Genomic DNA, 17,169 nt, shown 5'->3' on the forward strand with positions numbered 1-17,169 from the left:
TTTACCCATTTATATAGTACATCGTTGACAGTAATGGACTTAAAATTCATGATTTAAGTGTTTCCAGGGACCATGACAGGTGGCAATCTGTAATTTTTCCAAGGCATGCAGCTGGTTTGGGTAGACTGCAAGGCTGGCTGAGGGAGAGAATTCCTGAGTGAGAGAGTGAACGAGTGGGGAGCCAAGCTGGAGACCCAGCTTCCACATCCAGCATGGCTTACACCATCTCTACTGGGCCATCTGAAGCAATGAAATCACTGTTTCCTTAAGAAAAATGACCTCTCAAGGAAGGTAGTGCTCTTGGAAGAGTGATCTATTCTAAAGAGCAATGGCTCTTGGCCAAAAGAAAAGTTCAGGATCAATTCCAGAGTATAATCTCACAGTCTCACATTGACTGTCGCTCAGCTCCATGATGTGAAAGGTTCTATCACACTTGCTGCATGGAAATGAGAAAAACAGTCTGAAACTCTCTTGTAAGAACTCCAGCTGGGCAAAAACTGTTCATTTAGTGAGAGAAAATACTTCAGCTCCAGCTGAAGTGGCAGTTACCCTGAGCTTCCAGGAATATAAGGTATACTTAGGATTCAGAGAGGAGATAAGATTCTGAAGAAAGCCAGGAGCTATACGCATGCATTTGTGAAGTAACTCACAGCAAAGGGACCGGTGCACCCACTGAGCCCAACTTTACCAGGGCAAAAGTGGCTTAAGTATTTTCAATCACGGCCGGGCGTGGTGGCTCACGCCTGTAATCCTAGAACTTTGGGAGGCTGAGGCAGGCGGATCACAAGATCAGGCATTCGAGACTAACCTGGCCAATACAGTAAAACCCCGCCTCTACTAAAAATACAAAAAATTAGCTGGGCGTGATGGCAGGCACCTGTAATCCCAGCTGCTCGGGAGGCTGAGGCAGGAGAATCACTTGAACCCGGGAGGCGGAGGTTGCAGTGAGCCGAGATTGCACCACTGCACTCCAGCCTGGGTGACGGAGTGAGACTCTGTCTCATGTACCCTAGAACTAAAGTATAATTAAAAAAACAAACAAACAAAACACCAACAAGAAAGAGAGAAAAAAAAAGAATTTTAAATCACATTTTTTTCTGTGTGTAATGTCATTAGTATGGAAGGTGGCATCAGCTGTCCTGATTAGCTAGACCCCCCCACACCATAATTCACTGTCATTAACAGGTTTTTTTTTTTATATATATAGATGTGCTACAAGGCCTACAGAATTTATTTTAGTGGCAGGATTTAATAGTCTTATAAATGCTGAGTTTGGCATTCTGCTCTTTATATGGTTGTTAAAATTCTGAAGAGGATAGCAGTTTAAAAATATTTTTATTGTTCTTATTAATAGCTAATATTTATTGAATGCTTACCACACGTCTGACAAGGTGCTGAGTGTTTCACATGCATCATTTCACATGATCTGCACCACAACCTCATGGAGTGGGTAATACCATTGCCCTCATTTTGCAGACTGAGGCCTGGAGAAGTCCTGCCCAGGATCATACAGCTGGCAAGTGGAGGGGGTGAGATCTGAACCAAGGTTTGTGTGACTTCAAAGCGGTTCTTAACCACTGTACATGTTGCCTCTTCTAAAGGAGAATCCATCTTCTAAATAATATTTGTACATTTGTATGTTTGTGTATTCTAAAAATCTTGGAAAGCATTCCTCACATAAGAATCTATCCTGTCCCTGAGGACCTAACCTGAAGTGGTTTGGGTCACTTCATTATATATATCCATTGGGGGTTAAAGAAAATTTCTTATCCCCTTTGAAACCTTAAGCTATGATGATCTCTGTATATCCACAAATCTTTCTCATGATGGTTTGATGTGTGAGAAATAGGAAATAGGTGATAAGCTCATATAGGTGATACTGAACACTTGCTCCCTTAAGCCCTGAGAAAATACATACACAGTTATCCAGGAAGCCATTATTTTATATAGCCCACTTGGTACCTTAAGAGAGTGGTTAACCTAAACATCAATGCATAGCTCTTAACTTTAAAAACGATAGTCATTCATGACATTACTGAGATGATTTTTCAAAAATCTGGCCTAGGGCAAGGACTAGTGGAAAAAGTTTAAGTGGAAATGTGAAAAAGAGACCATTAAAATTCTTTTTTGAAATGCTAATAATTTCTCTTGTTTGAGAAAACAGCTCTCAGCTTAGAATTCATATACATTTCATATCCAATAACTCTATACTTTGGCTTTCTGATTCCGTAGGCCAGTGTAGAGCCTGAGATCAACTTTTTGAAATATTTGCCCGGTAATTCTAAGGGTCACTTGCCTTGGAATGCTTAGCATAGAGGTCTTTTCTTTATGCCAATCACTCCAACATCGGAAAAGCTGAGTTTTGCAGTATATCAAGTACATTTTCACATTTTCCAGCGCACATTGTCCAGAAGCACTTGTCTTTGGCATTTTCCATGAGGGGCAAGAATCAGTGAGACCCAGTTTATAAGACAGTGGCTTTTATTAACCAAACCTTCTCAGCATTCTTTTTTATGAGGGGATGGTATGCTAAAATTTCCCCTATCTCTCCCTATTCATGTACAGACTCCTTCATATAAATGCTGTTTACTGAATATACTGTAGGCCCCATTCTAATGTTAGACTCTTGGAATAAGAGCTGAGCTACAGTGAGACGTTTTGCATTCATTGGACATCCAGTGATAGAAAAATAGCCACAAAAGGAGAACATGTTTATTATATTATACCTTTTCTTGTTCCACTACGAATTTCAGCCAGTTATTTTGCAATAGATTTTCAAATGCATCTTCAGTCGGCTGTATGTTTCCAATGTTTTTTGTCTGATAGATTAGAAAACCATGGAGGCAGGGATGTGCTTGAATTGCTATTCGTATGGCTAAGACAGAATAAACAGCCTCCTCTAAATTCCTGACTTATGCCATGCTCTGCTTGGCACAGAAGACAATGAGTGATTAACAGACAATACATGGAACACAGAATTTTCTTGGTTTTTAAATTCAAGTGTGTTTTATTCAGCTGATGAAGAGAGGGAACTGATAGAACTTATATTATTTGGGCCAAAATGTTGCTTTGTGTGTTTTTGCCTGAATCATCCAATTGTTTTCTTTAGTGGACTTGGCCAGTGGAAGGCAGTGTGCATAATGGATATCAGAAACACCTGGGTTCAAATCTCATCTCTGCCACTTTCTGGTTGTGTGACCCTTGGTAAATTGTTCAACCTCTTGGAGTGACATTTTCCTCATCTGCAAAATGAGGATAATGATACTTACCTTGAAGAACTGTTGTGGGAATGACAGGAGAGAGTACATGTAAAATGCCAGGCTCATATTAGGAGTTCAGTAAGAAAGGCAATGGTTACTGTCAGTTGCTTAACCTCTGGATGGCTTGCTTGCAGGCAGCCTTTGTGTTTTTCTCTGCCTGCCCAATTATAGCAGTGACTTCTTAGGGAAAGGCCTGTATCTCTTCCATTAGATGGGGTGGGGGATTCTGTCCTTGGCAGGGACTTTATGTATTGCGTTCCTTCATTACCTACAGAGAAACTCTGCGAATACTATAATAACTGGTTTTAAAAAGGCTTTCTCTACCTCAAGTTTCAAACCAGAGCCCAGACTGGAAATATCACTTGATGCAGCCATCAGAATTAAAAACTGAGATACACAGTAACAAAAATATTAAATACTGCATAGAGAGAAGACATAAATTAATACCATGAAACACACTTTCAGGTCAGCTCTTTTCAAGGACTAATTTTTGCAACCTTCTTATTTGTTTTATTATGCATCCTACTCTGCCTGAAGGGTCTCCTTTTGAATCTAGGTGTTTGTGTTTGCTGCTCATGTTGACCCCAGGGCTCTTCTTCCCAAATTCTATAAGGAGGTTACTGATAAAGACAGCCTGGCTGAGCAATCAGCGATGAGCAGGAAGGCCTCGTAGGTGGTGCGGAGGTATGCCCACCTGTTATGCTGCCTCCTGAGTGACAGGCTGGCCACGCCCACTTCCACACCACCACCCCAGTGCAAAGACAGCAGCCACAGCCAGCAACATTCAATCTCTGTTTTTACTCTTTCCATTTTTCCCTCTGCTCAGGGAACCCTCGGAGAGAACTCTGAACCTAGGCAGTGTGGGAGAGACATCCTGGAAAATACTTGTTTCATGTCATTTTTTGTTTGTTTGTTTCCAATTTAGAAAGGTTAGAAATAGTTTCTTTACCAGAAAACCTTCCCTCTGTCCTTAGACTGTGGAAGAGGAGGGAAGAGAGGGTAATGGGGTCGGGGGAGCTGTCTTGACCCGCCTCCTGTTTGAAAGCTTGCTGCTCACACACTGGCAAATGCTTTCCCTAGTGGGTGTTCTCTGTGCCCTCCTGACCTCGGTCCCCGTGTCCCCATGCTGAGTCACTCTGGGGACCCCTCCCTCTGGAATTACAGAAAGTAAACACCAAACCAGAAACACGTCTGCTTCTCTCTCCCACTGCATATCTCTTCATGAAAATGTCTTATGAATTTGAAGCTATATTTCAAGCTTTTCCTCCCCTTTTCCACAGGTCTCTAAACTGCTGAGTTTTGGGGAAAACCTTCAAGAACTTCTTCCTGCTCCCAGCCCCCTACCCCTTGGATTTTCTTTCTCTTTCTTTTCACAGTCCAAGGCTCCTGACCTTCACAACCAAACAAAGTTGCCAGTTCTTCAGCTCACAACCTCTGCCAGTCCTGCAAGTCAGCCTGAATTCACTCTCTGACCGCCTTCTTGAATCCCAAGGTCCTGAGAAGCGTATCACCCTGTTCTCTGCTAGGCACCTGCTCGTCCCTCACCCTTGGTTCATGCAGAGGGTGGACCCCAGCAACTATCTGATAGTCTTGTTCCTTTCTGGTCTTTAAAAAATAATATTAGGTTTTTGTTAAATTTATTATGTCTTATTGTAAGACATAATACAAAAACTAAAAAAGACATCACCCAGAAATACCCATTATTTACATTTTGGTATATTTTCTTCATATATACATATATGCATACATACATACACATACATATGTATGTACATATGCATAAACACACATACAAACACATTTGTGCACATACATATTCCCCCTTCATATATTTTTTTTAATTTTTAATTGTTTTTATTTTTTATTTTTCCAAGACAGAAACTTGCTCTGTTCCCCAGGCTGGAGTGCAGTGGTGTGATCTCAGCTCACTGCAACCTCTGCCTCTGTGGTTCAAGCAATTCTACTGCCTCAGCCTCCTGGGTAGCTGGGATTACAGGCGTGTGCCACCACGCCTGGCTAATTTTTTGTATTTTCAGTAGCAGCAGGGTTTCACCATGTTGGCCAGGCTGGTCTCAAACTCCTGACCTCACGATCCACCTGCCTCAGGTTCCCAAAGTGTTGGGATTATAGGCGTGAGCCACTGCACCTGGCCACCCCCTTCATGTTTAAAAGCAAAATTAGTCTTTCATATTGAGAGAGAACAGGAAGTGGGGGCAAAAATAACTCCAGGCTACAGCTCAGGTAAGCCCTGTATTGCGCCAGCGACAGTCATGAGCTTGTGGAGGACCCGACTTACTAGTTTATGTCACTGGCCTAATGGCCAGGGAAAATATCCAAGTTCTTGCCCCTCAAACCACATAGATGAATACTTCTTACAGAGTATATGGGAAACACACTGAGGAACACACACACAAATTCATAAATATACACAAACCAGAGATATATACATAAAACATATCATTCAAATTACTGTTTGTGCTCTTTCTGTGAAAAGCTACTTCTACCTCAGTGTACTGCAGGTAATACACAGTAGCAATCATAAGCCTGTCTTCATGGATCTTGTGATTCAGTGGTTGAGATTAAAAACTAACCCATGAGAAACAATAGCAAACCAGAAGGAGATACAGTCTCACAAAGTGCTGAGGGATGGGATTCCAGTAATCACTGGAATGATGAAGATGTGTTCCAGCAATACTTTCCTGAGGTCAGAAATGTACCTCTCAGGACAGATAAATAATTTTGGAGACACAGTGATGCAGTAGAGTTTGGTAGATGAAGGCAATTGTGAGATCATTATCTTTTACTGAAGCTGATCACACATGTACTGGAAAACACACATTGGAGGAGAGGTTTGTAGACTACCTGGGACCCAGGGGAGGAGCAGGGGCAGAGGGAAGGGGCCTGCTCACTGGAGGCTCTAGGTCCTAGAAAGTGCTATGTGGTTTGGGAGCCATGCTCTTCCTCTAGAAGCTCCCAGGGACAGACCTTGCCTATTATACAAAATATGCAGCAGGCTGAGGAATGTGCTATCATGAGAGTCCTTCAGTGGAAGTCACCTGAGCAAGAGGATACAGAGTGGAGGAGGGCCACGACGTCTACAGACAAAGCTGTGGACGGAATCTGAGAAAAGAGTAGATCAAGGATGTGGTATATGATGAGTTTAGTTTCAGTTCTGTTGAGTAGAATGCAAGAGGTCATCCAAATGCAGTTATGTCATAGACAGTTGGACATACAGTGCTGGATCCCAGGGTGAAAGGCAAGCACTAGGAACAGAGAGTGTTCAACTCATTGTTAAGAGTACAGCTTTATGCTAAGCAACATGGCAAATGCAAAGTAAATTCAGGGCAATGTATGCCCTGAATGTTAAAGAATAATGTTTGACTAGAGGAAGGGGAGAGGAGAGGGGCAATATTAGTGTAAGTGGCTCTGTGGGGATGAGGGGCAGGGCATGGATTAATGTGGAGAGCAGTGGGCATTTCCAGATATGAAAACCGGCCTGTTTTGTTTCCCTGCCGCGTCTCCACCCTAGAGCAGCACTTAGCACCTAGTAGGTACTCAGAAAAAAATGTGGAGAATGAATGGGTAAGTGAATATGAAATTGGCATTAGCAGTACAGTCACTTCAGAGACACACTCTTGTGTTTTGAATTTTGATCATAGACATCAGAAGTGAAGCAACAAAAAACTACTGTTGAAGAAGGGGGGAGTTTTAAAGAAAGAAGATTCAGGAGTAGAAGTTCAAGAGCAGTTCTCACTGGGAGCATGAGGTAACAAATAAGCATTAGACGGCAGAGGAAAAGGAGGTGTTTGACAATATGAGAAGGAGAAGAGGTGCTGAGTTGATACACTGAAGGCAGCTACAAAGGAGGAGATCCAGAGCTTTTGGATGGACTAACAATAGACTGTTTTGGAGGCTAGAGAATGAAAGAATAAAGGACAATGATGCATCAAGGTGAAGATAAACGTAATTCTATAATCATCACGCTGAAAAAAAAAACCCTCAGCATTTTTTTGTGTGCTACTCAATAAAGTCTAAATTCCTCTGAATGGTGTTCAGCATCTGCCATGATGTGACTCAGCCAATCATTCCAGTTTTATTTCCCAACCCTTAATTCACAAACCCTGAACTTGAACCAGGCATACTGACTCTTCATGCCCCAAACTAACCCTATATTCTCGTTTCTCCCTTAACCCTCTCTCTTGCTGTTTGATCCATTTGGAATGATCTTCCTCCTTGTTCCCAACACTAATCTTGCCTGGATAAATTCTACCCATTCAGTAAAATCTAATGTGGAACATTCTCTGATCTTCCCAAACTGGAAGCTTTGGTTTTCTTAATTACACTTCGTCCCAGTTTCTAGATCTGTCTCTTGCCCACAATGCCAAACACATCACATTGTGCTTGTTTGTTCTGGTGTAGTGCGAAATACAAGTGATGACCTCAGAACACACCCAGCCATATAGCACTCCTGACAGCTTCACTAAATAGAACCACACAATTGTAGTTAGTTCCTCCAGCAGCTTTTGCTTTCATAGCTTTTCTGTATCCTCCCTTGCTGTCAACAGCTTAGCCTTTGTGGCAATACATGTGCCTATAGAGAAGCAACTTTCTCGTCTTCTAATATCCTTTGGGTTGAGTAACTAGATGGCAAAGATCATAAGGATTATATATAAAATTAAGATTTGCAAGGCTTTCCTGTGAGCAACAGATATTTAGTTTTGCTAGTTTCTTCCTGATTTTGGCTGTTTGTCAGACATCTAAGATCCAAAATGAACAAATTTAATAACTTTTTTCTAGCATATTTCATTGCTGCATCTCTATTACCTGCATATAATGTATAGAGTGAAATGTAACAAACATTAATTTTAAAAAGTCAACTTCTTATTCCTTCATTAAAACAGAGGCATACTTAACGATTAACAAACTTGCATTATATATTAAGTTTCCATGTTGGTACACTATTCTGTGGAGAAACAAATGGTGAACTGTACCCTAAAATACTACATGTGGTTGGGAGCAGTGGCTCATGCCTGTAATCCCAGCACTTTGGGAGGCTGAAGTGGGTGGATCACTTGAGGTCGGAGTTTGAGACCAGCCTGGCCAACATGGTGAAACTCCATCTCTACTAAAAATACAAAAATTAGTTGGGTGTGTTGGTGTGCACCTGTAATCCCAACAGCTCTGGGGGCTGAGGCAGCAGAATTGCTCGAACCCGGGAGGTGGAGGTTGCAGTGAGCCAAGATTGCGCCACTGCACTTCCAACTTGGGTGACAGAGCAAGATTCTGTCTCAAAAAAAAAAAAAAAAAAAATACAAAATGTAAGAGATGCCTCATATGTCACATCAGATGAGCCTCTAACTTATCAATGTATAGCCTTCAGAGTATCAAATTATATGTGTTTATCAAGACACAATAAGGAGAATGAAAAGATTTGCCAGAGGGTGAAACATATTACATACATGACCAACAAAGGACTAATATCCAGAATATATGAACTTCTAAAAATAAATAAGCCAAACAACCCACTGTACACACAGGTAAAAGCTCGAACCAGGGACATTATAAAAGAGAAAATCAAAGGCCCGATACAAATAGGAAAAGATGTTTAACTTGATTAGTAAGCAGGGAAACACGAATTAAAGCCATAAGTAGATATCAATACACATCCACCAGATCTGTAAAAATTTTGAAGTCTAACAATACAAAGTAGTGGTGAGGATATAGAGCAATGGAAAACTTCATATATATTGGCAGGAGTGTAAATTTGGTATCGGCACTTTGAAAAATAGTTGACATCTTCAAGTAAAGGTGAAAATATACACACACATCCTATCACCTAACAATTTTACTTTTAGTTTTACACCCTAGAGAAATTCAAGTACACATGCATGGGGGTATGTATACCAGAATATCCATAGCAGCACTGTTCACAATGGCCCCAAACATTGCATGTACAGAATGGATACATTGTGGTATACTCACACAATGGAATACTATATAATGATGAAAATGAATGAACTATACACATCAGCATCAATGAATCCCATAAAAATAAGTGTTGAGCAACAGAAGCGAGACACAAAAGGATATATGTAGAATGATTCTAGTCATATAAAAACAGCCACATTGAGATGAAATTGTTTAGGGATACCTGCATAGAAGGTAAAATTATAAAAAAAGTAAAGACACTATTATGCATGCAAGGAGAATGGTGACCTCCAGGGTTGTGACCAGGGAGGGGCACAAAGGGGGATTCTGAAAAGCTGACAATATTCTATTTCATGACCTGCATGGTTTTTACATCTATGTTCACTTTATAATTACCCATTAAACTGTTCAGTTCTGTTTGGACATTTTTGCATATATATTTTGCATTTTGAAAAATTTAGAAAGTTCGATATAAATCAGATGTTTATACTTAGGAATACATTTTATCTATAGAAATAAGATGGTAAGTAACATTTAATCAGATTGACCCATAACTTTCAGTTAGGTAATATAAATACTGTACATTTCAATTAAAAAATAATATAGAATAAATATTTTAGGACCAAAATTGATACAAAGAAGGAAAAACAGAAAGGAAGATGAACTTCAAGGCCAAGCTCAAATTTCACTTCTGATGTAAAAGTCTTCTTTGGTTCCCAGGTGAAAGTTATCTTTCAAAAAGTATGCTTCCGGTTTAAATGTAACATATTGGGTGGTAAATGTGTATCTCATCTGGCACATTTATCTTTGTAACTTCTCTGAGGCCTAGCACAACAACTGGCTTAAAGGAAGTGCTAAGTACAACTGTCTCACTTCATAAATACATATAACATGTATACAGCCACCCTATCATCACATACTATCACATATTATCAATTGGGGTGTGAACTCAGAAGACTGGTCAGAAACAGAAGTTGTTTTGATATATTCTGAATCTCCGTGGTATCTGGTCATCAATGGACACAATTAAATTTTGTTGAATAAAAGAATGAGTTCAGTGTACCAATATACTTGAAATAATTTTCTATCCTGCCTAATTTCATTCTTCTGTGTTAACAGAGTTTTCTGTTTGGGCATGTATCAGTGGTAGTTCCTAGTAGTTTGCCCTCCAAATAACAGCAAATTTCATGGTTTGGACTTCATATTCCCCTGTTGGCAGTATTGTCTTAAATTTAAATGTCAGAGAACATATTCTAGAAGTCTTTCTCTTTTAAGATTTTTAAAGAATTTTTTAAATTAATGCAATAAGCATTCCCCTTTAAGAGACTGTGTGGGAAAAGGCCTAAGAACTGTGACCGTTCTCATTTTGGGGGGTGCCAGGATGAAGTGGGGTGGGGAGGTGAAGTAAGTTACAGATTTCAGGTTCCATGACTTGAAGTACCTCTCTTTAACAAACTACACCCACTCCATATAGCTTCAAATCCTTTTTCAAGAAGAATTTTTCTTTTTTTTCAAACAATAATCTGAAATGTCTCAAAATTGGGCATATTCAGGCTATCAGCACAGCAGGGAAAGGTCTAAGCAGGAAACCAGGGTGCTGTGTGTGTTTTCTTCATTGCCATATCCTCTGTGTCTACAATAGTGCCTGGCACATGGTAGAAGCTCAGAAAATGACTGATGAATTAATTAGTAAATGAGATAAAAAGACAGCCTACATGAAAATCCCAAGTAAAGGAAAAGATAATGAATTTTTAATATCTTCTATTGCTCACTAAGCCAATCTGTTTTCCATGTGTAAATGAGGAACAGCAAACAGTAAGTGAAACTTTAAAAATTCTATTTTTGCAGAAAGGACACTAGCTAGCAGGAGACAGGGTACAGACGTAGTAAAAAAATAGAACCTAGGTTTTCCTCCAGCACATCATAACATTCAAAGGGGTGTTTAAGCCCTTGCAGTTGCCACAGGGCAGAGAGCAATGTATATAGGAGCATTCACAAAGCATTCTTTAGCCAGGATCAGCAGGGGTCATGCAGAAAGCATCTCTCCTGAAATTCTAGTTAATGTGTACCTCTCTCTGCAATTAGCAATTTCAAAAAGAACTAGAGTTCTTAAAGAAAAAAAAAATAAGACTATCTGAACATTCTGAACATGTAAGACTCAACTTTTATAAGTTCCTACAAATGGGAAAGACTGAAAACAAACTGCCAGCCTGATATGAGAACATGAATGCTCAACACAACCAGGGCCATATCTGCATGGGACATGGCGGGAGAAGAATGAGAAGGCTGATTAGTAGTGGGGCAAGTGTCTGGTTGAAAATAGGAGTGGACATCTGTCCTGGTCCGATCTATACAGTTCTGCATCTTCTTTTAGCAGTTTTCTCCCCAAAAGAAGAGCTCTCAAGCCTGAGGCAAGCTGCCCTTAACTGGCATCTGCTACTACTGACTACTCCTGGAAGAAGCCCTGAGCCAAACATTACGTCCTCACTGTTTCATCATAGAGGATCTTCGAACTTGTTTCTCTTGACAAAGCTGGCTTTTTAGCAATGGGGAAGGTTTCACCTCACAAACCCATGTATTCGCCCACTCCTATCATCCATCTGCCACTTTGGTTGTGGCAAACAGTTTGGCAGTAGTCACTAGAAGTGATGAAGTGACACTAAACTGCCAGGTAGGTGAAACCCAGGCAGGAATTTTCAACCCAAGCTCAAGATCACAAAAAAGAGTTACATTTTTCCACTTGTCTGGTTAACAAGATCTTTCCAAGAATTCTATGTTATGGCCACAGATGACATTGTTATGTTTTATACCACCGCACATAAGGTAAAGGGAGCTCCAGCGAAAGCAGAGCCACAGCTTCAAAGCCACCTCCAGCCTGCCCCACCTACTCTACATTGCTTTGGCTCCAGAGGTTCCTGTCTAGCAAATTTTTGCTTAAAGATTTCTTGTTTTATTTTTTGTTTGTTTTTTTGAGACAGGGTCTCACTCCAGGTTGGAGTACAGTAGTGCAATCACAGCTCACTGAAGTCTCGATCTCTTGGGCTCAAGCAATCCTCCCACCTCAGCCTCCCTAGGAGCTGAGACTAAGGCATGTGCCACCATGCCTGGCTAATTTTTGTATATATATTTTGTAGAGATAGGGTTTCACCATGTTGCCCAGGCTGGTCTTGAACTCCTAGACTCAGCTGATCCACCCACCTTGGCCTCTCAAAGTAGTAGGATTACAGGTGCAAACCACCATGCCCAACTCCTTCTGCTTAAAGTTTTTAAGTTTATTTTCATGCCTACCAGAAGAGCTTGCCTCTAGGTACCACACTCCCAATATCACTTCTAGTCATCCTGGAACTCAACTCTTGAAGAACAAAATTTCCCATTCCCTGTTTCCCCTACCATTGGTTTTGACAATGTGGATTCAGTCATTTTGTTCTCTATGAAAATAACTTTTTCTCTTTAATTGATACAGAAGGAAGAAAGGGTAAGTGATATATCAAAAGGTTTGTGCAGAACACTCCAGTAAAATCCTTGCCCTGAAAGCCACCACTTCTCTCCCTGCAGGCTCCAAGCTTTGCTCTCCCCTCCCCTCCCTCCATCCATGCCATCTCCCTTCTTGTACCCCTTCTCCTGGCAGAACTGCAAGTGTACTCACTTGAGTCTTGTTTGCCTTGGACTGTCTCCAGCTAATCCACTTTAACATCTTGGCTTGCTCTCAGATTTGCTTTCTCCTTCCACCAAAACTTTAATAATAAAGTAGATTTCAATTTGAGTTGGGCTGTGGCGGGGCTGAACTGGTTCTGGCAGCTCAGTACTCCCAGGCAGCTCTGAAGCAGGGATCAGCCTTGCCATATCCCAGTGCTCACTGCCAAGCTCTCAGAGCCCAACCAGAATTTGCTTGAGAAGCTGGAAGATTCTGTCTAGGGCAGAATCACACTCCCACCAAGGCTATGATTTGAGTCACGAGTACTTGGCATCAATGAGTCTGTGATAGGCATTAATACTTGCCACATGCCAACCCTGAAGCCCCTGGACTGGGCTACAGAACCACTTTGTAATTTACTTTGTGTTGCTGTGGATTTGCTGGGGCAGAGTGGGAGGTGATGCAAGGACATTCAGCATAGTGGGTGGATGGGGGCGGTAATAGTAGGGTTTCCTTTCTGTTGCAAAGATCAACGAGCTGAACCATCAAGGTTACTACAAAAGTACTGCTTTTAATCCAACTTACCAGGCAGGAGATTGACCTGGTTTTGAGTCTTAGGTCTGCCGTTAAGTGGCTTCATGACTCTGGGCAAGTCACTTTTTTTTTTTTTTTAAACGGGATGAAGGAAGAGGGCTACATGATCTCTAAGGTTCCTTTCCTTCCTAAGATTCCATGATTTCAAATTCCAAACTCACATGAATCAGATCTAGTCTCTGGTTACCCTTGCAGCTATCACATGTAGATCTCATCTACTGGCAAATCACCTTTTCCAGTGTCCCTATTTCTGTACAAGTACTTGTATAAACCTGAAACAAATTTTTATGCGGGTCCAAGTGCTCTGAGTACCACGAGAGCACTTCCGAGGTTTCCTGCAAGCTGCGTGTGTTCAGCAAAGTACTCACTGTCTGCTATATTTTATGAAACTTACTTGCTTTTGCAGACGATTGGCAATTTTAACGATGGGTTTTCTCGAGGGAGGTTTTCAAGCTATGGAATATAAATCAAAATATTCAGTAAAATTATGCCGATATGAAATATTTTGCCCTGTGAACCTAGGCTGTATTTTTCAGCAAAGTATATTTCATACCCTTTGGTGGTATGCAACAGCTGGAAGCCAGTCATTTATTTGAGGAACTTTCACTTAGAGGAAAACCTGTGACTTTGATTCCTCACACTTCATCAACTTGTTCTGAAAAGCCCACACATTTGTACTGTGTCGAATGTCTCTGAGGAGAGGATGGAGTTGTGCTTCTGGGAGGTGAGAGGGCAGCCAGAGGCGGGGAGCTGCAGGCATACCGAGTACCACAGAAACCTCCGCATTTTGTTGCTCTCTGCTCCTTCTCCTCCTCCTCCAGCCACCTGCCTACCACAGATAAAAGTAACAAAGGAACTATACTAGGAAGAAAGTTATTTTCAAACCTAGCTCTGGACTTGAATTATTAAGAAAGCTAAAAAAACGAAATCACAATTTGGGCTTAGAGTGGAGATGGTATTTTTCCTACTTTGGAGTGACTATCAAGTCCTTGAGAAAAATCAGAGTGTTTCTATCGGATTTATACAGCAATTCTAATCCTATATGCTGTCAGGTGTGGGATTTGACTGAGACTTGAGATTACGCAGCTATATTATAAAGCCCAAGTTTAAACGTCAGATATATCTACTCCAGGCCCTGGTGACAGGAAGTGCAATTATATACACTTTTCAGGTATTTATTTAAGGGTTTGAAGTGTTTTGTTACTAAATGGGAGGCAGCATAATCTCTCCCTAATAGGAAATATTTCATGGGCCCCTCCAGCCCCACTGAGACAAAGGGAAGAGTAATACTAGTGCTGAGGAATTTTTCCCAGAGACATATCCCATTTTTCCTGCCTTTAAGATAGCACATTTAATGGTCTGGATCTCCAGTGTGTGGTGCCACTGTCCAGGGGCCACAGCTAAACCTAACATGCTGTCACAGCAACATGTTGCAAGCCCAGTCTTGGATGGACCATCTTGATGGTTTTTAAGAATGTGTCAAGTGAAAAATATTACCATGTGAACTGCTAAGATTTTTATCAATCCTAATGCTGCCAGGTCTCCACATTTCCAGATGTTTGGTTTTCTCTTCAGTGGCAAAACACAGTGGTCTGTGGCCCCTTGAAACTCTAGGGGGCATGTTGCTGCCTGTTTTCTTGCACAGGAGTGCCCCGCAGTCCCCTGGGCAGTGACCTACACCAGGTCTTCTGTGCTCTTTCATATAGGATCTCAGCTAGTCCTTCAAAATCCCAGGAAGTATAAATCACTGCCTTCATTGCACAGATGAGGAGATGGAGGTATGAAGTGATTAAAGGACCACTCAGGTCATGCAGCTGGTACCTAGTTGGGGATTGAATCCATCCCTGATCTCAAAACCCATCCCCTTTCTTTTACATCACATTTCCTCCCTGCAACAGACACTACTGGCAGCCCACCCAGATCCCCTTTCCTGTCAGGGCACCCATATCCCAGCTTTTGTGCCTGTTGGCTGCTCACAGCTCACAACTGACACAAACGGCTGGCCCCCTTGCCTCAAGGCAGGGCAAACTCCGTGCAATTCCTACTGCAGCGCTCTGGAAGGGACTAGCCTTCACTCCTTCCCCACTGGACCCTGCTTCCCTTCCCTCTTTCCCCCCTTAGGAGCACATCCTTAAATCACATGCATAGGAATCTCAGTCGAAGACTGCTTCTAGGGGATGGGACCTAGGGTGCTCTCCTTTGAGCTTTGAGTTGTCCTAACTCCATCCCTATTCTGTTTTTGTTTTGTTTTGCTTTTTTCATATTTGTGAGCCCATTTAAGTAAAAAGACATTCCATTTTTCTCTCAGTCATCTGTCCTCCATAAGCACTAATCCCTACAGGGAAAATAATGTGTTACATCTAATTCAAGTCCTTTCAGTTGCAGCATTAGCCCACTTTTTCTCAGAAGAAAAACCAAGCAGTCTTTTATCTCTGATGCAATTTGCAGAAGACTAGAAATGGCCATCCTTTCTGTTTCTGGTTTTGTATGTACCAGAATGTAAGCTGGAAGATGGCAGGGCCTCTTCTCATTTACTGCTGTACTCCTAGCATGGAGAACAGCATCTGCTGTAGAGTAGGTAGGGCCTCTGCACAGTTCATGAACGAAGTGGGTGGGAATATGCCAACACAGGAGCTAGGCGTCCCCTGGTGCAGGGAGTGGTTCCTCTCTCTGGCTACTGCCCTTGCATCTAGTGGCCTCCCAGTGTGCAGGTGATAAAATTGTCAGTTCTGATAAACCAGGTAAGGCTCTACAGGAGGTCTGTTCTCAGAAGGCTCCTGCAGCCAGGCTGCCCTGCCTGTTGTTAACTGGCATCATGCTACGGCTTATTATTAAAGCAGCAGTGACACTGCAGGAATCCTTTGAATTTCCCCTTAGTTGGATCCTTACCATCTCCCACCCAAGCCTTCCTTCCCAAATGGTAAAACAAAATATTGGTCATGACCCACTACATTGATGTGATAATTCAGGGTTTAAAAACCATTGAATTATATCCGAAAATCTCAGGGGTTCTCCAGGTATTTCCTTGTTCTTCTTTGGCATATCACCATTATCAGCCCACATTGCACCTCAGCTCACATTAGCTTATTACTGAAGTTCCTCTTCAAACCACACACCAGCCTGAAAGGTTTCAGCAGTGTTCCTTCCCTTATAATTTTTTCAGAGAAGAGTACCAGCAAGTCAATTTCACTTCAATCTCCCTCTCTCCAGCCAACCTGGACATGTCTGGATGGCTGCTTTTGTACCATTAGCTGGAAAGGATTCAGCAGATATCCATCAGGTTAAACAAGAAGATATTTGGCTGTCACCTCATTACCCAGCCCTGCTTGGCTAGAATTCTATAATCCTAGATTTCTTCTAAGTGTGACTGCAAAACCCCACCATTTAGTAATGCACATATAGTTAAAAGACTATTTACAGTGGAATGACCTTTTCAGAAAACCATGAACTCCTGGACAGAATAGGGAGGGGGGGCTCAGACCACCATGGAACAAAGTCAGCACACCTGTTTGTCCCTTAGGGAACTACCACTTTTGCATTAGACAGGTGTAAGGTAGAAGCTATACAGATCCATTTAACTATTGAACAAAAGCAACCCTGGAAAAGATACTAATGCCGTTTACTGAGGCACCCATATTGTGTTGTCAGTGTTTAATGTAGGATTAAGAATATTAGACTGTTTTCTCATCAAGAGAGGATTTACAGATTAAGAAAACAGTTCAGCTTCTCTGCTATAGAGAAAAATGGTTGCAT

The 17,169-nt window shown here is 41.6% G+C and overlaps 1 protein-coding gene across 21 annotated transcripts in view; it reads right to left on the reverse strand.

The window, feature by feature from the left end:
• KALRN (kalirin RhoGEF kinase) overlaps positions 1-17,169 on the reverse strand; it is a 695,573-nt gene that overhangs the window by 213,189 nt on the left and 465,215 nt on the right. The gene's annotated exons all lie outside the window — the stretch shown is intronic.

Source organism: Hylobates moloch, unplaced genomic scaffold (assembly GCF_009828535.3).
Source record: "Hylobates moloch isolate HMO894 unplaced genomic scaffold, HMol_V3 SCAFFOLD_4, whole genome shotgun sequence".
NCBI classification, from domain to species: Eukaryota; Metazoa; Chordata; class Mammalia; order Primates; family Hylobatidae; genus Hylobates; species Hylobates moloch.